General features: G+C 37.8%; 1 protein-coding gene across 4 annotated transcripts in view; it reads left to right on the top strand.

The window, feature by feature from the left end:
• The first annotated feature begins 1,097 nt into the window (after window positions 1–1,097).
• The window catches only part of glceb (glucuronic acid epimerase b), a 134,183-nt gene continuing 108,536 nt past the window's right edge, over window positions 1,098–26,744 (top strand). For all 4 annotated transcript variants that reach the window (XR_007429064.1, XM_049470970.1, XM_049470969.1 and 1 more), the window contains exon 1: window positions 1,098–1,328. The gene's annotated coding sequence lies outside the window, so the exon portion shown is untranslated. The remainder of the gene's footprint in view (window positions 1,329–26,744) is intronic.

Here is a 26,744-nt window from a genome sequence, read left to right as displayed (position 1 = left end):
TTGTGACTATCGGAGTGAGGGCTACTGGCCGGTAGTCATTCAGACCTGTCACTGTGGAGCTCTTGGGGACCGGGATGATGGTGGCGGTCTTCAGGCAAGTGGGGACAGCTGCCTGGATGAGGGACGCGTTGAAAATGTCGGCCAGGACGTCCAAGAGCTGGTCTGCGCAGTCTTTTGGCACCTGTCCGGGGATGTTGTCCGGGCCGGCAGCTTTCCGGGGGTTAATCCTCCTCAGCGTCCTCCTTACTTCTGCTGGTGTCACACTGAGGGGCTCCTCTCCTGGTGAGTGTGGGAGTCTGGTGCTGGGGGGTGTGTCAGGGTTCTCAAAGCGGGCGTAGAACGTGTTGAGAGCCTCAGGCAGGGATGGGTCTTTGGAGCTTTGTGCAACGTTAGATTTGTAGTCCGTGATGCACTTGATGCCCCTCCACATGCTCTGTGGATCCTGGGAGGAAAAGTGTCCCTGGATTTTTTGAGCATATGCAGCTTTTGCCCTCTTAACTCCAGCAGTCAGCTCTCTTCTAGCCCTCCTGAGAGAGAGTTAGTCAAGGATTTAAAGAGATTTTATTGTCATTTCACATCACATGTGGTCGGGAGGTGGAACGAAATTGTATTTTCACTGTCCAGTTTACACCCAAAGAGCAATTTTAAAATAGACGAATAAAAAAGATAAAATAAAATAAAATAAAATAAAAACATAATAATAAAACAGATTAGATAAATGCATACATATAAAGTCATGAAAAAAAATACAGTGATATACCCTGAAAAAAAAGAGTCAAAATCTTGAAACATACATTGATATACATTTTTGGTCACACCGCCCAGCTCTAATTATAGCTTTTCAGAGGAACACATAACTAACTACATACAAACCTGAGAGAACTCAGTAACCTCTATAACTCCAGACTAAAACTATTCAGCGTCAGTACCGAAATAATCAATTCTGCGAGCTCTGATTGGCTCTCTGTGCTGTCAATCAAATAGCAACGTCCAATCAGAGGTCGGGTCGGGTGAACGCCTGTGATTGTATTGGATGAACGTTTTGGTCTGGGATTGGCCGGTGTGGTGCTATTTTGTCTCGCTGTATCTCGCGGTGCTCGGCAGTGTGTTCCGCTTCTCGCAGCGCTGCAGCGGGCGGTGGGGAGTGTGTGAGACTGTGTGAGACTGTTTGAGACTGTTTGAGAGTGTGTGTGCGGGGGGGGCAGTGTGTGTGTGAGTGTGTATATCGGCGGTGTTGGCTGTGTGGAGGACGGGACTGTGCTGTTTGATCCGGCGGCGGATTGAGGAGCGGCGGCGGCGGCTGAGCGGCGGAGGATCTGAGAGCGGAGGTGAGTGAAGCGGCTACAATGTTTCACTCTGAGATCAAAGCTGGAGCTCCGTCCGTCCACCACAGAGCTCACAGATACACACACACACACTCACAAACACACACTGTTACACTAGTGCTCTACTACTGTACACACACCGCTATATCTCCTAAAATAACCAGCTAATAACTAAACACAGGCTCTGCAGCAGCAGCTCCAGCTAGCCTCCAGTACCCGGGGCTGCTCTCAGCTGTTCCCCAGCCGTGTAGCTGTTTTTCCCCGCTAGCGGCGGTGAAGTTACCCTGCTCCCCCTCAACCCCACAGCCTTTACTCTACTGTTTCAGAGAAACTACTGAGAAAACAACCAAACTAACTGTGTTAGAAAACATTTATGACCTAAATGAATGGAATAAATTAATATTAGCTCGTTGTTTTGTCAAGCAGGAGTCGTTTTCTACCCTCCATTCACTAAAACTCTTGGAAAACAGCAAAACACAATCGGCAACTCTGTAATGTTTGTAGTTTTTGTGGAGTTTGCAAACACCAAGTCGTGTAGGTAGTTATAGAAGACACTTATGACTAAATGAACAGTGTTAAATTAATATTATTATTAGCTTGTTATTTGTTGTATATGAGACGTTTACCACCATCTTTTAATTGAAACTCTTGAAAAAAACAACAAAACCCAATTGTCATGTGTTTTAGATAACAATTTAGACCAAAACTATAGTCTAAAAAAAACAAATGGGTGGTTTAAATAGTGTGTTTGTGGAATTTGAGATTGAGATGAGTTTTCCACCTTCAATTCAGCAAAACTCTTAGTGTTACCTATGTTTAGATAACAATTTAGACCAAATAAACAAGCTGTGCTCAAAAGGCAGGTATGACGAAATTAATGGTATAAAGTTAGTATTAGCCTCACGTTTGTCAAACAAGAGACGTTTTCTACCTTCCATTCATTAAAATTATTCAAACTTGAGGAATACAACAAAGCACACTTGGTAACTGTGTTTGGACAGCAGTTGTGAAAATATTCTAAAAATGGTCCAAATTGTTTATTTTAGAGTAGTTTTTGGAGTAGTTTGGGAACAAGCCGTGTAGCTAGTTATAGAAGACACTTTTCACAAATTGAATAGTGTTAAAAAAAAAATTTGGTATTTGTTGAGTGAGGTGTTTCCACTCTTCATTCACAAAAACTCTTGGAAAACAGCAAAACACAATTGGCAACTCAGTAATATTTGTAGTTTTTGGTGTAGTTTGCTAAAAAGAGGCTGTGTAGCTATTTATAGAAGACACTTATGACTAAATGGATAGTGTAAAATTAATATTATTATTAGCTTGCTGTTTGTTAAATATGAGACGTTTACCACCATCTTTTAACTGAAACTCTTGGGAAAACAACAAAACCCAATTGTTAAATGTGTTTAGATAACAATATAGACCAAATATATAGTCTAAAACAACTGAACACACCGTTTTAAGGGTATCTATGACTAAATGGGTGGTTTACATAATGTGTTTGTTGAATTTGAGATGTTTTCCACCTTCCATTCAGCAGAATTCTTAGTGTTACCTATGTTTAGATAACAATTATTATATAATTGTTGAATGATGTGTTGAATAATGTTGAATGATGTGTTTTCCACCCTCCATTCACTAAAACTCTAGGAAAACAGCAAATTGTGTGACTAAAAATAATCTATTGAAGTAGTTTTGGAGTAGTTTGCTAACAAGCTGTGTAGCTATTTCCACCATCTATTCATTAAAACTCTTGGAAAACAACACAACCCAATTGGTAACTGGTTTAGATAACAATTGGAACTTTTTAGCTAGTTATAGAAGACACTTATGACTAAATGACCATCTTTTAATTGAAACTCTTGCAAAAGCTAACTGTGGTTAGAAGGCATTTATGACCTAAATGAATGGTATACTATTAATATTATCCTCATATTTGTCAAACAGGAGGCGTTTCCACCTTCCAATCACTGAAACTCTTGGAAAACAACAAAATACAATTGGTAACAATTGTGAAAATAGCCTAAAGTAGAGGAGTTTTTGCAGTAGTTTGCTAAAAACAAGCTGTGTAACTAGTTATAGAAGACACTAATGACTAAATGAATAGTGTACAATTTAATATTAGCCTCATATTTGACAAACAGGTGGTGATTTCCACCTTTGGTTCACTGACAATCTTGCAAATCAACAAAACACAATTGGTAACTCTCTTTAGATAACACTTGTTAAAATAGTCTAGTTTAAAAAACAGTCTATACTAGAGTAGTTTGCTAACAGCAAGCTATGTAGCTAGTTATAGAAGACACATATGACTAAGTGAACAGTGTACAATAACTATTAGCTTGGTATGTGTTGAATATGAGACATTTTCCACCATCTATTTTTTTAAACTCTTGGAAAACAACAAAAGCAATTTGGTAACTGTGTTTAGGTAACAAATGGGGCTTAAATCTTATCGAACGCATAATATCGGCAACATTGTGCAATATCACCCACCTCTAATTGTCACGTAAGTGTACTACTTTTTTGCTGTTTTAAGCAAAAGGAAAAATCGTACTGTTCTCATTTCCCATGATATATTTACTAGAGACAGATTATATCTGTCCAGTATCATTTATTTTACTTTAATTCTGGATATATGGAGATACTTGGAGTGTAGTATTAGTATCATGACATTCTGGATTATTGACTTCTGTCACAAATCTGTAGTGTATTTATGTTTTAATTGAATGTTTTGTCATATCGCCAAGAATATCGTTATCGCAAAAATACCATGAAATATCGTGATATTATTTTAGGGCCATATCGCCCACCCCTATCGTAAACAATATTATGCTCTTATTTAAACAAACACTCAAGTAATCACAGTAGGCAATACCAAGGTCAACAAAAGTTATTTATGATTCGTAGATAACACCATTATTGTGACAGGCTTTGCATGTGAATGGCTCTTATTTTGCACACAGTCCTAAAGAAGCTAAAATTATTCACCCAGAATAAATGAGGGGTACCCAGTGATAAACTCTCCTTTTGTATCAGTTGTCCTGTGGCCAGAAATGCGAGCTGTTCTGCATAATGATCAGAGTGTTTAACGCTGTCAGGGTTTGGCACAGAGCTCTTGTTTCAGTGGACGTGATTAATGTTTGACTTTTGACGAATGGCACAGTTTGGGTCACCTCTAAATCGTCTTATTCCTGCAGAAACAGGCTTTGCACAGGGAATTTAAAGTCCTAGGAAGTGTTAGCCACACTGTTAGACGGTAAATGCGTCCCTTATAGCAGAATGTAGCTGTGTAGTGGAGATCAGATCTGAGCCAACACCTAGATTAGGCTGAGGGCCACCTCTGAAATACACAGGTTTACCTGCGGCTGCAGGGATCAGGTGCTTCCAGGAGGCAGTAGATTCATCATCTCTGAACAGCAGGGAAAATAGCCCACCATGCTCTGTTCTGCTGATAGAACCTCGATCCTCAGACAGGCTGAGATACCAGGTTTCTGCTTTCGTCTGAAGTATGAGACGTGTTCTAATAAAAAAAAAAAAAATCTGTGTACTTATTAGAGCTGTTTTATTTCTTTTAAAAGCAATTTATTAATTACTGTGAAGCTATGTAGTTTTTTTTGTATAATTTTTAATATTTGCAGTTCATATGCATGCAATAAATATTCTGCACTATAGTATTTTGATAGATTTTTTGCTATATTACATTGATTTATGTTAAAATTAGAGAAAATTAATTTCAATTAATTTTTAACTGCACCACAGTTACAAACACAGCAGATTACATATTTACTCACTAAATATCAGTAATTTCCACATTTAAACATTATTTAAAATTCATTTAAAGGGATATTTTATTCCTAAGTTTAGCGTTAGTTTAGATTCTTTCACGTTAAAGCAATGGAGGGCATGGCAGAAATAATCGCTAGCAAATCTACTATTTAAAAAAATCCATATAATAATTAGTTGCAGCCCTTTTTTATACATATTATAAACTAAGCTATTGTGTTCAAAACTGTTATACTTATATAAATATATAACTAACATCTATTTTATTTTTTATTTTACATCATCAAGAATGTTGTTATAGAAAAATATTACCCTATATTGCCCTCCACTGTTTAGGATTATATCTGGATAAGGACATTTTACATAAAAATTTAGATGCAAATGCGAACACATGCCAAGTAAAATTTATTTGTTTACTTTTTGCTGCTTGATATAAAAGGGAAATTAACACAGTTCTTATTTTACATATCAGCCTGAGGTGTGTGCTGTGTGTACTAGGGGCGTCACGATTCTCTAAATCCTCAATTCGATTTTATGTCCGATTTTAGGGTCACGATTCGATTCTCGATTTTCATTTTTTCTTTTTTCTTTTTTTACAGCAGAGAGGCCTATGGCAGTTTTAGATTAGTCTTTGGTCAGTCATTGGTTTGATTCATCAAATTTATAATATCTAATTTCAAAAGGTGGGCTTGATATAAGTGATGCAAAGTGATACAAGTGATCTGTAATACACCACATTAGGCACTAATGGTCAAATTTAAATAATTTAATTAAGATATATATGTAATGCCATCTAGTGGATTTTTTGGTAGCAGCAGTGTGCACTATTAAAACAGCAATGTGCAACATAACAAAATAAATAATAAAAAAATACAGGAACAGACATGTACAAAATAATAGAACAATTAGAGCCTTAACAAACTGAACTCTATCCTACTATAACAGTTAAACATGAACAATAAGACTCGGTCCTTGAAAATGACGAGTTTTTATTTTATTTAATAAAGATATATTATTAACTTTATCTGAGAGAAAGATGCTCCTTAAGGTACCAAAACTATTAACATATTTAAGGCTAGACAAAACAACTGTTATTTTTATATTTTCAAGTTTTTCTTTAAGAAGAGAAATGGCTGCTCCAGAGAATGTGTATAAGTATCACATTTCTCTTTGAGGACAGATCTGCAGACTCTTGGTTTAATTTTAATCTCAGTATCTTCATGAGTTAGAGTCACCTGGAATAATTTTCTCTGCGTCTTGAAAGAAGGAGTTCCTGGAGGTGCTGAACAATAGTTGCTGCTTTTCCTTCACGCTGTGAAGCTCCAGCTCATCCCAATTAAATCACCTCAAATCACCATCTCAGTTCATCAGGTTTAGATCAGGGGATTAATAATAGTGGAGGAATAACATTTTTTGTACTATTTACTACTTAATTTGATATGTGTCCTTTAATAGTTTGTATGTCTTTTAATATTAATCAGTATCTATCTACATCTATGTAGAAGACATTGAATAAGAAGGTGTGTCTAAACTTTTCTTGGCTCTTCTTGTGGGCACACTGTTCATTGTTGTTTTTTTGCTCTTCATAAAAGAACTCAAAAGAGCTAAATACAGAAAGGCCTACAGTTTCTGAAACATTTAAACAGCTGCAAACAACTTGTGCATTCATAGCGCTGACACTGACTGACTAATCATCAGCGTGAGCTCGAGAATCAGCAATCAAGCACAAATCAGCCTCTATTGTGTTAGAAAGTGGTGGAAACTTCATTGTTCTCTTCAAGGACTCCTCTGATGAAAGATTACCTGCGCAAGCTGATTTATCTTTTTTTTTTTTTTTTGCACTTCAGAAGTGCAGTCGATGTTCGAGTTCAACAGAGTACAACAACTCTGATAAACTAACTTATCACAGTGTTTTTACACCTGAACGTCTGGACCAGAGTCCAGGTCAAGGTTCATGTGTTTGTTAAATTGTATACTTATATTTTACTGTACAGTACCAGTCAAAGAATTGGACACATCCTCTTTTATACTCTCAAGTTTTTATATATATTTTTATCTCCCTTTTTCTACATTTTAAATGAATACTGATGTCATCCAGACTATGAAGGAACACATAAGAAATCATGTAGTAACTTAAAAGTGTTAAATAAACCAAAATATTTTTAGGTGCTCTTATCTGAGGTGCTGCTGTTAACTTGTGGTTTCTGAGGCTGGGAACTCTTGCTCCTCCTTTTTTTTTTTTTGAGGTGGTCCTGATGAGAGCCAGTTTCATCATTAAATTTTTAATGGTCTTTGAGACTGTACTTGAGAATACTTTCAAAGTTCTAGAAGTTTTTCATATTGACTGACTTTCATTTCCTCAAGTCAAGTCATTTTTTTTATTATTTACTTCCTCAGCACAGCTGTTAAGTGAAAGCCTGAATTCCAGGTGACTACCTCATAAAGCTGACTGAGAAAATCCAGCAGAGATGTGCAAAACTGTCTAATCTAAACAAGTCGAGCTCTCTACTCTCTGCTGTTGTTGATCTAATCTGAAGCTACATGAAGTTTGGAGGTGTGTAGTGATCTAATCTGAAGCTATATGAAGTTTGGAGGTGTGTAGTGATCTAATCCGCTCGCCCAGCCGCGGGTCCGCTCGCCCAGCCGCGGGTCCGCTCGCCCAGCCGCGGGTCCGCTCGCCCAGCCGCGGGTCCGCTCGCCCAGCCGCGGGTCCGCTCGCCCAGCCGCGGGTCCGCTCGCCCAGCCGCGGGTCCGCTCGCCCAGCCGCGGGTCCGCTCGCCCAGCCGCGGGTCCGCTCGCCCAGCCGCGGGTCCGCTCGCTTGCCGCTTTGCTGCAAATTGTGCCGGTGAGTGGAGCCGACAAGCAGCGTAACGTTAATACATCTAATCTGTTCCACCACCTCAATCAGTTCCACTACATACAATATTTTCCTTATACTGACTGAAGCACTTTGATTATGTTGAAACTAAGTTATTTAAAGTTTATGTATCCTTTAGGTTTGTTTATTTGCCGTTGATATCATGTTGAATACCTCTTGTATTCTGGCTGAAGCACTTTAATAGATTATGTTGTCACTAAGTTATTTATACTTGAAAAATCCTATAGGTTTGTTTATTTGACGGGAAAATCTTGTTGCTTTTATGTATATAAAGGCTTCTTGTATTATATATCCTAGTTAAAACACTTTTGTTTTAATCTGTTAAATTTGTTTACAATGAATAAGAAGCTCTGCCTCTGTTGTCATTTAAAGTTATTTTTATTTGTAATAGTTATATAGGCTTATGTTTGACAGGGATGTCATTTTATTATTTTGCTATATGCAAATAAAATTGAGCATTGATTTATTTTGACTACTTTTATTTATAAAGTATTAAAGTTTTTGTGAAAGGAGGTTTCAAAGACTTAAAAAACATTTTCATACAGTAGTAGGTACAGATTTCCATTAGATAGATTGATACAAAAAGTGCAAATACACAGTTAAATAATAATTTAAATTTGCAGTGCAAGCTGCAGAGATTGCAGGGATTCTTTTTCTGAGGCCTTCAAAGTATTTATCGATATCGAAATTATATCGTATCGACCGAAATTTAAGGAATATATCGTGATATAAATTTTGGCCATATCGTCCAGCACTAATCTGAAGCTACATGAAGTTTGGAGGTGTGTAGTGATGATCTAATCTGAAGCTACATGAAGTTTGGAGGTGTGTAGTGATGATCTAATCTGAAGCTACATGAAGTTTGGAGGTGTGTAGTGATGATGAACTCTGAAGTTACATGAAGTTTGGAGGTGTGTAGTGATGATGAACTCTGAAGTTACATGAAGTTTGGAGGTGTGTAGTGGTGATCTAATCTGAAGCTACATGAAGTTTGGAGGTGTGTAGTGGTGATCTAATCTGAAGCTACATGAAGTTTGGAGGTGTGTAGTGATGATGAACTCTGAAGTTACATGAAGTTTGGAGGTGTGTAGTGATGATCTAATCTGAAGCTACATGAAGTTTGGAGGTGTGTAGTGATGATCTAATCTGAAGCTACATGAAGTTTGGAGGTGTGTAGTGATGATGAACTCTGAAGCTACATGAAGTTTGGAGGTGTGTAGTGATTATGAACTCTGAAGCTACATGAAGTTTGGAGGTGTGTAGTGATGATGAACTCTGAAGCTACATGAAGTTTGGAGGTGTGTAGTGATTATGAACTCTGAAGCTACATGAAGTTTGGAGGTGTGTAGTGATTAGTGTAGTGACTCTGCAGAAAGTTGGTGAGCTCTGTGCACTATGCTCCTCAGCATCCGCTGACCCTGCTCTGTTATTTTACACTGAAAGAGCACAGAGTCGCTGTTCGCTCCCAGTCTTTTTCACTGTGTTATGATATCACTGACAGTTGGCTGTGGAATATTTAGTAGTGAGTAGTGAAATTTCTCAGGTGCTGCATTCTATCACGGTAGCACAGTGCTGGATTTTATTCACTGAGCTCCGGAGAGCCTGAGACCTTTTCTTTCTAATGTTTGTAGAAGCAGTCTGCAGCATGACTAGCTGCTGCTTTTTTATATTGTACACATGTGGACATGAAAAAAAAGTGATTGGAAACACCTGAATTTAATAATGCGAATATTTTTAGCAGTATACAGCATCATGTAGAGCTGACAGATTAATCAAAGCTGACATTTTCATCCTTAAACAGATTTTATCTCGTCTAATTCAACATTTTGTAGCTTACCTTATATATATATATAAGACTCATTCATGCTTGAGTTTCAAAATAGCTGGGCTGTATTCTACTGAAATTCTTTTTCTACCAGCTCGTTCAGTTTTAATAAACGTTTACCATGCCTTACTTTGTGTTTCCTGCTGTGCCAACTCTCCTGTCTGCAGACAGAAGCAGATGGTCAGTCCAGGCTGCTCCTCTCCAGCCTCTTCGGCTGCAGATAACGGGAAATCCTCTTTACCTCCTCTTCAGAGTCTCAGCGGTGCAGCCCAAGGGTTAATTAGCTCTAAATGTCTCAGAACAATCTGGAATGTGTAGATGTGTCGTGTGAGTGCTCGGCGTTCGTTTGCAGATAATCTGAAGTTTTTGACCTTGAGAACTTTAGCCTAAAATGCATGAAATGCAGTGTGTGATTTTTTTATGTAAGCTTATTTGTGAAAATTTTGTAATTCAATATCAATATTTATTAAGAACATGTATTTCGTAAAGGTGATTTCAAACACTGCACTGACATGTCTCTCCAAACTATTATATCGTATACAATATATCGTGACACAGAAATATCGTGATATTAAAAATCCATGTCGTGATAATAGGGCTGTTCTGCCTTAAAAGTAGTCTATTATTCACTGTGAAGCTTTAGGTGTATTTATTGTATAATTGTTTTAGTTTGCAGTTTATATGCATGCACTAAATATTCTGCCATATTTTTATTATGATTATGCTGTTATACTCTTATACTATATTCCTGAAATTAATTAATTATTTTTCTGTTTTCCTATATCGCCAAGTATATCGTTATCGCAAAAATACCCTGAAATATCGTGATATTATTTTAGAGCAATATCGCCCACCCCTAGTCCAAACCATCACTGATCATCAGTAAATTTTACATTTCATTTGTAAATCAAGCGAGCAGAGTCTGGAGGAAGAGTGGAGAGACACACAGTCCAAGCTGCTCGAGGTCTAGTGTGAAGTTTCCACCAATCAGTGATGGTTTGGAGAGACATGTCTCAACATCTGCTGGTGTTGATCCACTGTGTGTTATATCAAGTTTAAACTCGTAAAATCTTACAGCACTTCATGCTTCCCTCTGCTGACAACTTTAATGGAGATGTGGATTTCATTTTCCAGCAGGACTTGGCACACTGCCCACACTGCTAAAAGTACCAATTGGTCTTGTATAAAATTCAAATTTTCTGAGACACTTTTTTGGGGGATTTTTGTTTGTCTATAAGCCATAATCATCAACAATAAAAGAAAGAAATGCTTAAAAAAATAGATCACTCTGTGTGTAATACATCTATATAATATACGAATTTCACATTTTGAACTGATTTACTGAAATAAAGTAACTTTTCAATTATATATATATTTTTTAATGCATTATATTGTGCTGTATAATATATAATATATTTTCCCATATTGCCCAGCACAAGCTCAGAATGATTATTAGCTGAAAGAATAATCTGAAAGGTGGAACTTGGCCTTTGAATGGCTTATTGATCAAATCTTCCACCAGAAAAAAACTGAGTAGTAGTTAGGCTTGTCACAATAATAATGTAATATTGATTTATCGTACATTAAATGCTCATGACCTCAATAATTTTTGATAATCGTGATATCTTCTATTTTGTTTATTTGTATGGTTGTTCACATATATAACAGTAAACGGTATTTTAGCCGGTCATGTTTCAATAACTGTGACTTCATGAACACACAGTGTGGACTAAAGTAGGTGAAGAAAAAAAGTATATTATAATTATAAGTATATTATATATATATATATAATTCCAAACTAACTATAATAAATGATTTATTATATATTTTTTGCAGTTTTTAAAAAGGGTATAATTGCTTTTTTATGCTGTTCTGTTATCATTATGTCAGTGGCATTTTCTTAAAATTACAAAAATATCGTTTATCGCAATAATTACTGGAACAATATATCGTGACAGGCCTAGTAGTAGTTTTTTTTTTTTTATCATTTCCACTTAGAGAGATTGCGTAACACGTCTGTGTCCTGAAATGATGCCAGACTCATATCTGAAAACTTCAGCTTAAGCTTAAGGTGATGTTCTTTACCTCGCGCTCTTTTCTTTGACCTTTTGAGCATCGCTGTGGGGGCCAGGCCAGGCTAGCAGTCGAGTGGTTTTCATTTAGAGGTGTATGACGGTCTGCAGCAGTAATTATGCTGAGAGCTGCTTGGGAAATTTCAGATTATGAGTTTGTCCGTGGAGAAGTTTGAAGAGACTACGAGGACTAAGGAGACTAAATTGGTCCTTGTGTTAGCTCTTGATGAGGGCTGGGTTTAATAGGAGATTGAGAGCAGGGCTGTAATGAGGTTGTGCCTGTGGGAATAGGGGGTTGGGGGGGTGGTGGAGAAGAGACTGATGTGGAACGTGATCATGATTGAAAGATGATGAGCGTCGTCTTTGAAACTTTTCAAATATAGCAAGTAGAGCTGACCAGAAATTACCAAAAAATGTATATCAGGGTATTTGTCAAGATTCTGACATTTTCACTGTAAATTACTGTATTATTATAGTATTTTATTTATTTATTTATAGTTTTTTGCATGTCTGGGCTTTTTTATAGGGTTTCGACTTGCTGTACTGTCAGGATTACATATAATATAAAACACTAAGACTTTAAATTAAAGCTTTGATTAATATTTAATTTACTTTGTCCCACAAATTTACACAATATATAAAGGAATCAGACTTTATGAACAGAAAAACAGCTGAAGAATTGAAACAATAGACCATAAAAAGAGATACACCAGCAACATTAACACTTGATTCCTCTTCAAAACTAAATATTTTAAACAGTTCCACAACTGCTATACAGCTCTGGAAAAAGATGAGAAAGCTTAAAAAGGATGAGTTTCTTTGATTTTACCAAATTGAAAACCTCTGGAATATAATCAAGAGGAAGATGGCTGATCACAAGCTGTCATACCAAGCTGCACTGCTTACATTTTTCCACCAGGAGTGAGTAGCATAAAGTTATCCAAAAGCAGTGTGTAAGACTGGTGGAGGAGAACATGATGCCAAGATGTATGAAAACTGTGATTAAAAAACAGGGTTATTCCACCAAATATTAATTTCTGAACTCTGAACTTTCTGAATATGTTTTGAGATCTTTCTATTTATAATTTGGGAGAAATGTTGTCTGTAGTTTATAGAATAAAACAACAATGTTCATTTTACTCAAACATTTACCTATAAATATTAAAATCAGACAAACTGATTCAGAAACTGAAGCGATCTCAATGTTTTCCAGAGCTGTATATTGTAAAAAAAAAATAAAATAAAAATTGAATCGCAATCCCCGTATCATCATTATTGAGTATCGTACCGCCAAGCTCCAGCCGTGCCTTTAGGCGTAGACATAGACCTTTTATCCTCAGCCAGGCGAAGGCAGCACTTGGCTGGCTGTGAGTGTTTAAGTGGAGGTGGGCGCGCTGGTCCGCTGTCAGGCGCTGGTCCTGTTTGTGTCTGGTTCTGCCCTACTTCTGGAGCTGCTCGAGTCGACTGAAAGTGAGGAGAGGGTGCTGGGGTGTGCTGTGTGTACAATCCTGGCACTGTAGCGCCGAGCCAAGGCCTCCTGAGGGGACTAATAATAGTCAAATGCAGGAAGTCCGTCTCGCCCGGCCCTTAGCTGGACACTTCCTGGAGCCCTTGGACACAGAAGCCACTCTGGTAATTTGGATCACTTGGATGCCCTCGATGACTGAAGAGCCAGCCAAGGAGCAGCGCTGGCAGGCCCCGCGCCAACGCGGCTAATCCACTGCTGCTGCTCTTTCGCCTCGACACAGCCGTGTTTAAAGGAAACACGAGAGAGAACCCGCTGTATCCTAGCGGGGACACAAAGCACTATGAATGTAAAGGGCGCTAATGGATTTTGGGCGTCCGAGATCAATAAAACCTGGAGACAGCAAAGGTTTATGGCGTCCTTGTAATCAATATGCCAGCTGTGTAGCAGACTCTGCTTTCCTTTTTTTATTTTTTTTGGTGGGGAAATGGATGACTGCTGGTTTTAGGAGGAAAGAGACGAATGTACTCTCCTGTACCGGTTCGTACCGACCCGTATTTTATCTGCTAAACGAAATTTCGTCTTCCGTAACGGATACGGATGTCCTCTCGTATTATTTATTTGTGGACACACTTTATCAGAGAGGGAGTGTGAAGTGGGGGGGAGGGGGCGATTTTTGAAAAGGTGACCTCATTTTGCTTCACTTCCCGAACTTAATAGCACGGTAGCGCACAAGTGGACGGGGGTATTAAATGGAGAAGGAGTGTTTGGGCGGAGACTCTTGTGTGGATATGAAGCACCTCATGAACATCGCTTGTGACACACTCAATTACCTGCTCAGTCATGTTTAAAAGGCTCAGTGGAGCCGGGAGTTCATACCTCAGAACTCATAGCTCATCCTCACAGTGGCAGTGACATTCTTTAGAGTTTATTTTAGGTTTTAAATGCATTTTATACTTATTAATGAATATTTTGTTGCACTGGTTTATAAGACACTATCAAAGAACATCTATTTTCTGGTCTGGCATTATGCAACACTAGTAAGGAACAGGGGTGTCGCTATGTTTCCCTTCTAATTCAGCTGGCCCTCTGCTGGGTGGTGGTGGGTGGGGGTAACTCAAGTAAAGCTAAGCTTAGTAAACAAAACTAAAATCAAATAAGTGCTGCATGTTAAGCTACACAGATTTCTCTCCTGAAAGCTGTTTATTTGGGTGAGTAAAGTGCTTGTGTTTATTTACAATAAGCTTAGATTTCCAAATTCTCAGTACGGCTGGGTGCAGCAGCATTAGAATAACCGGGTAACTGTTCCGGAAAAGCCTGGGCAATATTAGCTAGACGTTCATCCAGCGTAGCTTGTTTGTACGCAGTAAACATGCAGACTACAGTCCAGTGTACTCACCTCTGGATGGTGTAAGTGCTAGAGCTTAGCTTGGTTAGCGGCTAATGCTAAAAGTGCTCCAGTCTCGGTGCTAAAGAACTAAACTGGATTGGCTTTACTGCTCCTTAATAACTGACTGGTAAAATTCATAATTAATGAGCGCCGGATTAAAAGGTGCACTGATGATTTTTGGAAAATTTAAGATTTTTAAGTGGGGAAAAATACGGTAAATATATATATAATATACACAGTTGTGTTTAAAATTATTCAACCCCCACTGCGGTAAAGTGTTTAGCAAGTTTAACATTTTATTTTTCATCTTGTTCACAATCAAATAAGATCAAATAAGGATGTGTATAATAGACAATTCAACTTAAATTAAAGATGTATCTTTCCTAATATGCCAACAAAAGTTTTAATTTCTTTATTGACACAATAATTCTATCCCTTTAAAATTACCACTTTTAAGAACAAAAGTTTCAATCAGGTGTTTTCAATCAGGCGCTCAAAAAGGCACCTATATATGTGAACAGGACCAAAACGAGCAGGAATTAAGCTTTAGATTTAAAAGGACTTTTAATTGATATCTGGTGGAGGAGAACATTGATTGAGTTACTTTTACTGGTAAATGCTTTAATAATGTTAGTTATGCGGGTTAAATCCATAAAAGTAAATAAAAGGTAATCCACGATTCCACAGATTTAGTAAAACTTTTTTTTTTTTTTTTTTTGCTCAGATTTGATAAATATTATGTTTTTTATACTATGATTGTTTTTATGATTGTCATTATATGGTCTTTCTTGGTGTATTGCTACATATAGCATTATATTAGATAAAAAAAAAAGTTTTATAGTATTATTTGGCTGACGACACACACACACACACACACACACACACACACACTTGCGTGTGATTCCTCGCTGCCTAATGGTGCTAAACAGAGCCTAAAGAAAAGCAGAAGCATCATCAAATAGTAATTCATGTAGATGAGATGAGACTGAAATGGCAGCATTACTCCTGTTCTGCAGGGCATGTAAATTTATGATTATGGGAATTTTAAGCATAACAAAGTATGTTTGCCTCATTGGGTGCTGTATAATACTTCCAGTGTTGGGTGAGCTAGATTTGCAAACTGTTCTCTGTATCTGTTTTAAGACAGTTTGCAGATAATACACAGTTACAGAACTCTGGGGAAGCTGGAGAATAAGTGGAAAAAATGCTTTTTATGAAGCATTAAATAGATTTCTGCAGTGAGCTGTAGTAACATAGAACAGTGTTGGAAAGAACTTGGCAAATAATTTGAAATGTATCAGGATACAGGAGTTTTTAAAATATATATCACAATATACAGCTCTGGAAAAAATAAGAGACAATCCCAATCTTTAATTTTACCAAATTGAAAACCTCTGGAATATAATCAAGAGGAAGACGGATGATCACAAGCCATCAAACCAAACTGAACTGCTTGAACTTTTGCACCAGGAGTAAAGCAGCATAAAGTTATCCAAAAGCAGTGTGTAAGACTGATGGAGGAGAACATTATGCCAAGATGCACGAAAATTGTGATTAAAAACCAGGGTTATTCCACCAAATATTGATTTCTGAACTCTTAAAACTTTATGAATATGAACTTGTTTTATTTGCGTTATTTGAGGTCTGAAAGCTCTGCATCTTTTTTTGTTATTATTTTAGCAATTTCGTAGCAAATAAATGCTCTAAATGACGACATTTTTATTTGAAATTTGGGAGGAATGTTACCCATAGTTTATAGAGTAAAACAACAGTAAAATGAAGTTATTTTTTCCAGAACTGTCTATAATATATATTATATATTATGATTGTGATTATGATTATTGAAAAAAAAAAACAATTAAAAACATACTTTAATAGTTGGCACAAATTTCTAAAATGTAAAATTCAATACTGTTTTTTTTTGTGAAATCACTATGCTATATATATATATATATATAGTCTTGGGGAGTTTAGCACCTGTTTTTATTATTATTATTTATTATTTGATGCCATGTGTTGATAAATATTGCAAATAATCTCAATAATGTCTCAATCTCAATATTGATATTTTTACGAATTGTCAATATTTTACGAATTGCTGGAAGAATAGGAATGTGAAAATATAATAGAAAAAATATATATATTTATGCCAAACTATTAGTTAACTACAATTTCTCGTTTTTTTAAAAGGTCTTGTGAGCTACTTCTGAGAACAAACCTGGTTCCAGATTTTTCCTATACGCCCCCAGTTCAATTCCATCAGCAGCTCTATTAGTATTTTTTTTATTTTAGTGTAAATAAACTTTGTCTGCCTGGAAGGAGCTTTTTCATTCTAAATTTTACAGCAGTCTGAAAGGTTCGGAGAGCACTGTGTGGATCACTTGACTCCTTTTAAACTGTGTTGGAGTAAGTATAACTACAATAGGAGCTTTTATAGGTGGCAGCAGTTCTTCACCGATGCCTCTTTAATGTCTCTGTTTCGGGTGTGTGTGTTTGTGGCTCTTGATCTGAGCACTTCTTTACACAAAGCTCTTTCTGTGGAGTGCTTTGGCTTTGGGGCCACTTTGTCACTCTGTTACCACAGCTCTGCTTTCTGAGAGCTCCAGTACCCTGCCAGCAGCAGCAGCAGCAGCAGCAGCAGCAGCTTCTAGAAACCTCCTTACTGCCTGATGAACTGTAATGTTCCTTTGTAAATCGGAGTTCTAGTTCTTATTGGTTGGTAATTATGTTGTTTTAGGTTTTGCTTTGGATTAACATAATTTTTTGCACTATAAGGTGCACTTAAAATATTTTAATTTTCCCAAAAATCATGAGTATGTCTTATAATCCAGTGCACTTTATGTATGAGTTCCACCAGTCAGGTTGTAACTGAGACTAGAGCAGGATTAGCATTAGCCGCTAATCGCGCTAAGCGTTAGCTCTCTTGTTATTCAGAGGGGAGTATTTTCATCGGCCTGTAGACTGCTGCTAACCCTGGTTAGCACTGCTGGAGCAGCATTAGCATTAGCTGCTAACCATTATAAATGCTAGTTCTTTAGTTCTAGTTCTTATTGACCTGTAGCCTACTGCTAGCCCCGGCTAGCACTGCTGGAGCAGCATTAGCATTACTCGTTAACCACACTAAGCTCTAGCTCATTTATCGTTCAGATGTGAGTATAACGGACTGTAGTCTGCATGTTTACCGTGTTGAAACAAGAAAATTAATTTTTTATTTTTTTTTTTTCCCCCAGAATTACAGTTTTGTTAACTTAACTTAGCTTAGCTTAACTTTGCAGGTCCTACTAAATTAGAAGGAAAACATGGCGACACCCCTGTTCCTTACTAGTGTCGATCAGCTCACAGATGCTTTGTGCTGATCAACATCACCCTGTTGGACCACTTTGTGCCCATTGGCTAAATGCATGGGTGTCCAAACTTTTTTTGTGGGCGGCCAGAAGGAGAAATATATGTGCAGTTACGGGCCACAGACTCTGTAATTAAAATAATGAAATATAATAACTAAAATAGTAAACTCTTTTTGATTACTGTCATTTACACACCATTTTACTTTTTTTTATTTACTAGATCTTTATCTATCTTTGACAGTGTTGTGTAAAGTAAGATTTTTTCAAAGTGATGTTTCGTTTCATGATTCCTCTTAATATTGTATTGAACTCTGTGCCTCAATTTTTTCTGCATTCGTTGTCTATTTTCTATTTCTTTGTCTTGTTCTCCCAAAAGCATAAAAACATTAATGTAGGCATAATGAAGGAAGGAAAGGAGATGAGGAGCGTTTTCGATTGGGTGATAGTGATAGCGACACCTAGCGTTCAAACTTTGATTGATTATCACATTATAAAAACCTGCTTAATAGCGGGACAACTTTAACTTTATTTTTAAAAACCTTAAGGGCTATTCCAAAAAAAGAAAACAGGCTGGAAATGGCCCGCAGGCAGTAGTTAGGGCACCCACGGCCTAATGTTTAATTATGTTCAGGTTTGTCCAACATTTTTTTACGCTGTTTTAGGATTTACTGTGGTAATGATGATGATTTATGGTTGTGTTTTCTATCTCGTGCTGCTGAGTCGTTTCTGGGAGAAGAACTGGTCTCCCGGTTGGGTGTGAAGCTGCTGTGTTTGAGGCGTGTTGTTGGTAGTTCATCCACTGTGCAGTTCTCTTTTGTTCCCTCGTGGGTGAATCAGTGTCATGGTCTGCTTACACAGTGTTATGAGGTCCGTGGGGGTCCTCAATGCTCCGGCTGTCTGGGATTGTTTGTCCTGGTGGTTGAGGCCCTCACTGTGTCACCCCAAGGGCACCTCCATCTATGGCCCAGTTCTCTCTGATTCTCACACACACACACACACTCTCTTGTGGCAAGTTGGTTTTCCTATCTCTGTGAGGACCTTCCATTTACACAATTGTAAATTTAGCTTATTAATAATTACATTATCGACTTATCATACAATAAATGGTCATGACTTCAATAATATTTGATAATCATGATCTATTGTCTATTGTGTTTATTTATTTGTTTGTTCACATACAAGGGGTTGGACAATGAAACTGAAACACCTGGTTTTAGACCACAAAAATTTATTGTGGTGACGGACAGTTCTGTTGGAAACAGGAGAGTTGAGGTGCACATTGAATTCTGCAGTGATAACATAAAATACCATGAAATATTGTGATATTATTTTAGGACCATATTGCCCACCCCAGTTTCATGTAGAGCATAAATATAGAGCAGGGGTATTTAATTAGAATTTAGTACGGTCCAGTTGGAGAAAATTTTGTCAGTCCAAGGTTCGGCCGTCGCCATTTTTAATTTGTTTTATTATTCAGTGCCATATCCTGTACTATATGAGAAACATCTGACCCGTGAGGTTGTTTAAACTATGATTAAAAATATGTAATGATAATAAAATGCCTCTCTGGCCAGATTTTGTGTACATTCTTTCCATGTCTCTCTTTAGTTTCTGCCGTTTCTCGTTTTTCTGCCAGTTCTCAGGCTCTTTATAAAGCCATTTTTTTCACGGCTGCGTCCCAATTCACTAGCCGGGGCAGTGGTCTGCACAGATCTTATTGGCTAAGGAGAGCGTTTGGTGATCTTACACCACATGTGATTGCTCTGAGTTTACTGCGCCAAAAAGCAGGAATACCATAAAGACAAGAAAAGTTCCACTGCTTTAAATCCTTCTCTGTGGTTTATCGGTTTGGGTCTGCATTGGACTGCACCGGACCCGGACCGCGCTCTGCCTATTAGTGACCCCTGATATGGAGTCTTCAGTATTAAATTTAAAGTGTAGAAAAACATTTAAAAAAATCAAGTTTCAGGGACATCAGTCCTCACAAAGGTAGCAAAACTTGAACACACACACACACAGCACTGACAGACAGATATTCAGCACATTCAGCCGTGTCAACAGCGCTGCCTGTCCTAATCCCACCTCCTCAAAAGTGCAAAGCCCACCAGCCCCTATAAAAATCATCCCGTCCCTCCATCGGGGAGCAAAACAAGCACATATAATAATGACTGTCAAATCCCCCCCTCCCAGTACTCTATTATTTACTGACTGCACAAAGACAATATACCAGTCCGCCCCCCCAACGCCAACCTTCACTGTTATTTTTTGGCACTCCACTGACTGGCCAGACTTTTTTGGGGGCTGCCAGCTTTGTGAAGCAGCCAGCGAGTTGGTGATCAAACTCCGCAGACTTGGTTCTCAGGAAGAGGTGGGCTTCTTTCATCAGCCTGCTGTGCTCCCTGCTGTCCAATAAGCTGCCAGACATTTGACATGACTGTTGGACGGGTCTCGCCCCACCTGCTCTCTTCTTGTGCCCAGCTGAGATCAGGTCTGCAAGCTTCTGGATCAATCCCAAACCTTTCATTTTAGCGCTGTTTACCCATTTACTGAAACCTCGGTGCTGCTGTTCAGAAGTTCTTAAAGTTCTCCCTGTTCAGATTCATCAGAGGAGAACCCAGAAAACCAAAAAAATAAATAAATAAATAAATATAGTTACTTGATTTCAGTAATTCAGTTAAAAATGTGAAACTCGTATATTACACACAGCGTGATCTATTTTAAATGTTTTTTTTTTTTTTGTTGTTGATGATAATTATGGCTTACAGCTAATGAAAACCCCAAAATCAGTATCTCAGAAAATCAGAATATTGTATAAGACCAAATGGTGCTTTTGGCTGTGTGGCCAGTGTGCCAAATCCTGCTGGAAAAGGAAATCTGCATCTTTATCTGACGTTGGACTTGATATAACACACAGTGGATCAACACCAGCAGATGACATGTCTCTCCAAACCATCACTGATTGGTGGAAACTTCAGACTAGACCTCGAGCAGTTTGGACTGTGTGTCTCTCCACTCTTCCTCCAGACTCTGCTCCCTTGATTTACAAATTAAATGTAAAATTTACAAAATTTACTGATGATCAGTGATGGTTTGGAGAGACATGTCATCTGCTGGTGTTGATCCACTGTTATAAAAAAGTTTAAAGTCAGTGCAGTGTTTTCCAGCAAAATCTTACAGCACTTCAAATCCAACTTTATTTAATTAGATTTGAGTCACTTTCATACGTGGTCAGTGATGCATACCCTATATTTGTCACAATATAAGGCACTTAAAATCCTTAAAACCCTTTAATTTTCCCAAAAATTGCAGTAAAGCAACTCCACTGAAGTACAGACTAATAAGGGTGAGTTTTCAGAAAAGTTTCTCCAGCACCAAGGCTGAAGCAGTATTAGCATTAACCGCTAACCCCAACGCTAGCTCTTTTGTCATTCAGAGGTGAGTCTATTGGCCTGTAGTCTGCTTGTTTACCGTGTTAAAATAAGCTACGAGAGTTACCAGTTACCAGAACACCCAGGGTTCCTCAGTGTAGCACTGTTGGGCGCCATTTACTAGCGCAAAGCCGCTGCTAGCCGTGCTAAAATATTGGAAATCTAAGCTTATTTTAAATAAAAGAAATTGCCTTACTCACCCAAATAAAAACAATTTTCAGGAGAGAAATATGTGTAGAGTAACATCCAGTGCTCATTTGACTTTAAAATAATATATATATTTATTTTTTTACCTATGAAAAAAGTTTTGGAGTTTGTTCTGGCTACTTGGGGTGGGCGATATGGCTCTAAAATAATATCATGATATTTCAGGGTATTTGTGCGATAACGATATACTTGGTGATATAGGAAAACTAAAATAATTAATTAATTTCAGGAATATAGTATAATAGTATAACAGTATAATCATAATGTGGCAAAATAAATAATATAGCATAAAATAATATAATGCAGCAAAAAATATTGCAGAATATTTAGTGCATGCATATAAACTGCAAACTAAAACAATTATACAATAAATACACCTAAAGCTTCACAGTGAATAATAGACAGAACAGCTGTACTTTTAAGACAGAACAGCCCTATTATCACGATTATATTTTTAATATCATGATATTTCTGTGTCATGATATATTGTATACGATATAATATTGCCCACCCTTAAACCCAACAGTACTCAAAGCCTTAATTTAAAGCCTTAGTGTTTTATATTATATGTACTCCTGGCTCTTTCTGTTGAAGGGCACAAATACATATTTGTTCACATTTGTAACCAGAATACAGAAAAAAAATTGAGTTGATTGATTGGGCTTGTCTGTTCATCATATTTCAGCAGATATTGAGTTTGGATTCGCATAGTTTCCTAGATTTTTTTTTTTATTATTATTATTTATTTATTTGAATTATAAATTGCCCCATCATTCGGGGCTAGGATCCTCTCAAGCTGTTATATTGATGTCTGCAGCTGTTGGCCTTTGCCTTGACCCATGTTGTGTCCGTGGATGTCAAAGACAATTATCTAGAACCTTTTCAGCTTTGCTGTGGGAGAAAGATGAAGTCAGTCACATGATGGACCCAGAGCCCCTCGGCTCTGCCTCACAATCAGATATGGCCTTGTGGTTTCAGCCTCACATTCAATACATATTCAACAAATCTCTATTGATATTTGAATTGTTCTGTTTAAAAACTGAAGAGACTTTTTATATAATCCCTGCTCTGCCTGGTTGTCTTGTGACTGTTGTTTGGCAGTGTTTCTCTCTGGTTGCTAGTCATTTTAAGCAGTGTTTTATTGTTATATTGCAAAGTTTTCCACAGTAGTTGTTTTTAGCAGGGGTTTACTCTGAGCAGATTTGTAATTTAAGATGTACCCAGCAAGCTTTCTCCTAATTTTTAGCTTTTTGAGTGTCCAAAAGGCTCTTTGGAGTTTTCTGTGACTTTTTTTGACATGGCAGATTTAAACAAATTATGTCCCTTTTTGTGTCCCAAGTTAGGATTGTTAGCATTGTCCCTAGTTAGCATAGACTGGGGAATACCTTGAGCTGTAGTGTAGATAATCACTGGTGATTGCTTTAATCCTGTAACATCTCTTCATGTTTTATGCAAAATAAGAAAAATGATCAACTACAAAGTTCAGTTTCAGTTCTTAGAGACTAATTGAACAATGTGCATATGTTTAAATTAGTGGTGTCAATCAATTAAAAAAATATAATCCAATTAATCAGAACAATATTCTGTGATTAATTGCACTTATTCTTCTTAAGACTAATGTATATTTTAGTATGTTTGACGTGACAGAAAACCAACGTGGGGCGCTGGAATAAAGAATGCATGATAAATTGGATAGAGGAAACTTTTTTTTATTGTTTTACGTTTTTATAAACATCTCTGCTTGGTTGTAAAGATTTCTAAATTAGAACTTAATTTTCTGAGTATAAAAAAAATAAGCGTTTTTACACCTGTAGTTGGTTTCTAAAGTCCAGATCAGTTGATACGCTTGTTTATTTGGAGCGTTTCTCCCTCTGTTTGGTTTGTTTTCACACAGGCACAAACTTAAACGCACCAAAATGCACACCAATAAACCACGAAAGCCCATTGTCTCCTCTGATTGGTTGAAGCTGTCTGGAGTGGGAGCAATGAAGTAAATATAGAAAGACACAATGACAGTCCTAGTTTAAATGCGTTATTTAATAAATACTAAGCATTTATTAAATGGTCCAGACCAAAATTTGAGTTGAGTGCCCATCTTATCTTTTGGTGGGCCAACTTTTTTGACTCAAACTATTTAAAATATTTGTAGAATGTGCAAGACTAAAAGGTCTCTAAACAGCATATCAACTTTGAACAGCACTAACAGGATTAGCACAGAACATGCGCAGGGCTGTCTGATTGAAACGCCAGTCTATAAACGTTTAAACCAGAATATCTCAGAAAGCTGAAATCATAGCTTGTTTCCCCCTGAGATGTGGTGTGCTCTGTAGTTCACTTAACTAAGGAGCCATTCCCCTCTCTCCCACAGTGCCTATTCTTCTCCAAACATCTTTTAAAACGGAATGGTGATGGCATAGATAAAACACTGGCTTCTGTACATCATAGCCGAGTGAAAGGACTTGGTCTTATGATTCTGAAAGCTGTCAGAGTTGAAAGGAAACAAGGGGCCTGAGGGGGACAATATGAGAGAATCTGCTTTGTTCCATGTCCATGTGATTCTGGTTAAATGGCTAAATCCTCTATACCGACAGACTTGTTGGCAGAGAAAGACTTGTTCTAGGAGGGGGAAGCTCTGCTTTCTGGGAAGATCTGCAGGAGGTGGAAGCCTTTGGTATGTTGCTTTCACTTATAGTAAGAATTAATGATCTTTTTGAGTACACTAGGCAGTGGAATGCCCAGCTTTACTGTTGGGTATTTGCCTATATCCAGCAGAGCCATGCTAATGGTGGTGTGTTTCATTGGCATCACTGTCTTTCATCTGTGGAACATTTGCTCGGACCAAAGGGATGAGGTTGGTCTCCAAATCCGCACCTTTGATTTTGTTTTTGAATTCTTCCGCTAGTTGATCAATATGAGGTTTATGGCCCAGCTTATCTGTTGGTGGACCAACTTTGTTGATAGTATCATCAGAGCTGGTGAATTTAGTGCTGCCTATGCATCTCTACCAAAGATAGAAAGATCGCCGGGCTGGGCTTTTGCCTTTTCTTTTTTTTTTTTACACAAAACTCAAATATTTGTAGAATGTGTAAGTAACAGCATAACAACTTTTAACACCGCTAAGCGGATACCTCTCTTGAGAGTGCATTTTTCATTGCATCTATACTATAATGTGGTTCATTCTAAGAAAAAAAAAGAAAATTTCAAATTAAGAGACGATAAATATACAGTTTTTGAATGTACAGTTGTGGTCAAAAGTTTACATACACTTGTAAAAAAACATAATGTTATGGCTGTCTTGAGTTTTCAATAAGTTCTACAACTCTTATTTTTCTGTGATAGAGTGATCGGAACACATACATGTTTGTCACAAAAAACAGTTATAAAATTTGGTTCTTTCATAAATTTATTATGGGTCTGCTGAAAATGTCACCAAATCTGCTGGGTCAAAAATATACATACAGCAACATTAGTATTTGGTTACATGTCCCTTGGCCATTTTCACGGCAACTAGGCGCTTTTGGTAGCCATCCACAAGCTCCTGGCAAGCTTCAGGTCGAATGTTTGACCACTCTTCTTGACAGAATTGGTGCAGTTCAGCTAAATGTGATGGTTTTCTTGCATGAACCCGTTTCTTTAGCACTGTCCACATGTTCTCAATGGGGTTTAAGTCAGGACTTTGGGAAGGCCATTCTAAAACCTTAATTCTAGCCTGGTTTAGCCATTCCTTTACCACTTTTGATGTGTGTTTTGGGTCATTGTCTTGTTGGAACACCCAACTGCGCCCAAGACCCAACCTTCGGGCTGATGGTTTTAAGTTTTCCTGCAGAATTTGGAGGTAATCCTCCTTCTTCATTATCCCATTTACTTTCTGCAAAGAACCAGTTCCACTGGCAGCAAAACATCCCCAGAGCATAATACTACCACCACCATGCTTGACAGTAGGCATGGTGTTCCTGGGATTAAAGGCCTCACCTTTTCTCCTCCAAACATATTGCTGGGTGTTGTGGCCAAACAGCTCAATTTTTGTTTCGTCTGACCAGAGAACTTTCCTGGTCAGACGAAGGTTTTATCTTTGTCCATGTGATCAGCAGCAAACTTCAGCCGAGTCTTAAGGTGCCTTTTCTGGAGCAAGGGCGTCTTTCTTGCACGGCAGCCTCTCAGTCCATGGCGATGTAAAACACGCTTGACTGTGGAGACTGACACCTGTGTTCCATCAGCTTCCAAATCCTTGCAGACCTGCTTCTTGGTGATTCTTGGTTGACTCTTGACCATCCTGACCAATCTCCTCTCGGCAGCATGTGATAGCTTGCGTTTTCTTCCTGATCGTGGCAGTGACACAACTGTTCCATGCACTTTATACTTGCGTATAATTGTCTGCACAGTTGCTCTTGGGACCTGTAGCTGCTTTGAAATGGCTCCAAGTGACTTCCCCGACTTGTTCAAGTCAATAATTCGCTTTTTCAGATCCACATTGAGTTCCTTTGACTTTCCCATTGTAGCTTTTGTAGCTGAGTCTAATCACTGGGTCAAATGAGCCCTATTTAAATGGGCTCATGAGAAGTCAACAGCTGTAGTCAATCAGAATCACTTACAAGAAGTGAAGAGGCCATGACATGAAGCTAATTTGATTGACACAACTCGCTACATCACCAAAATTGACAAATTTTGTTGCTGTATGTATATTTTTGACCCAGCAGATTTGGTGACATTTTCAGCAGACCCATAATAAATTTATGAAAGAACCAAATTTTATGACTGTTTTTTGTGACAAACATGTATGTGTTCCGATCACTCTATCACAGAAAAATAAGAGTTGTAGAACTTATTGAAAACTCAAGACAGCCATAACATTATGTTTTTTTACAAGTGTATGTAAACTTTTGACCACAACTGTACATTATGAAAGCCTTGTACGGTTATATATTAGCTACCAAAGGCTTTGCCTTTGCAATGGGTAATGTAGCTTCTATCCCCGCACTTGATTGATATCTGGGATTAGCCTTTTGTTTCAAAACACTGATCAG

Source organism: Astyanax mexicanus, chromosome 23, assembly GCF_023375975.1.
Source record: "Astyanax mexicanus isolate ESR-SI-001 chromosome 23, AstMex3_surface, whole genome shotgun sequence".
Lineage (NCBI taxonomy): Eukaryota > Metazoa > Chordata > Actinopteri > Characiformes > Acestrorhamphidae > Astyanax > Astyanax mexicanus.
Note: the sequence above shows the minus strand (reverse complement) of the source record. Positions and strands in the feature narration are given on the sequence as shown.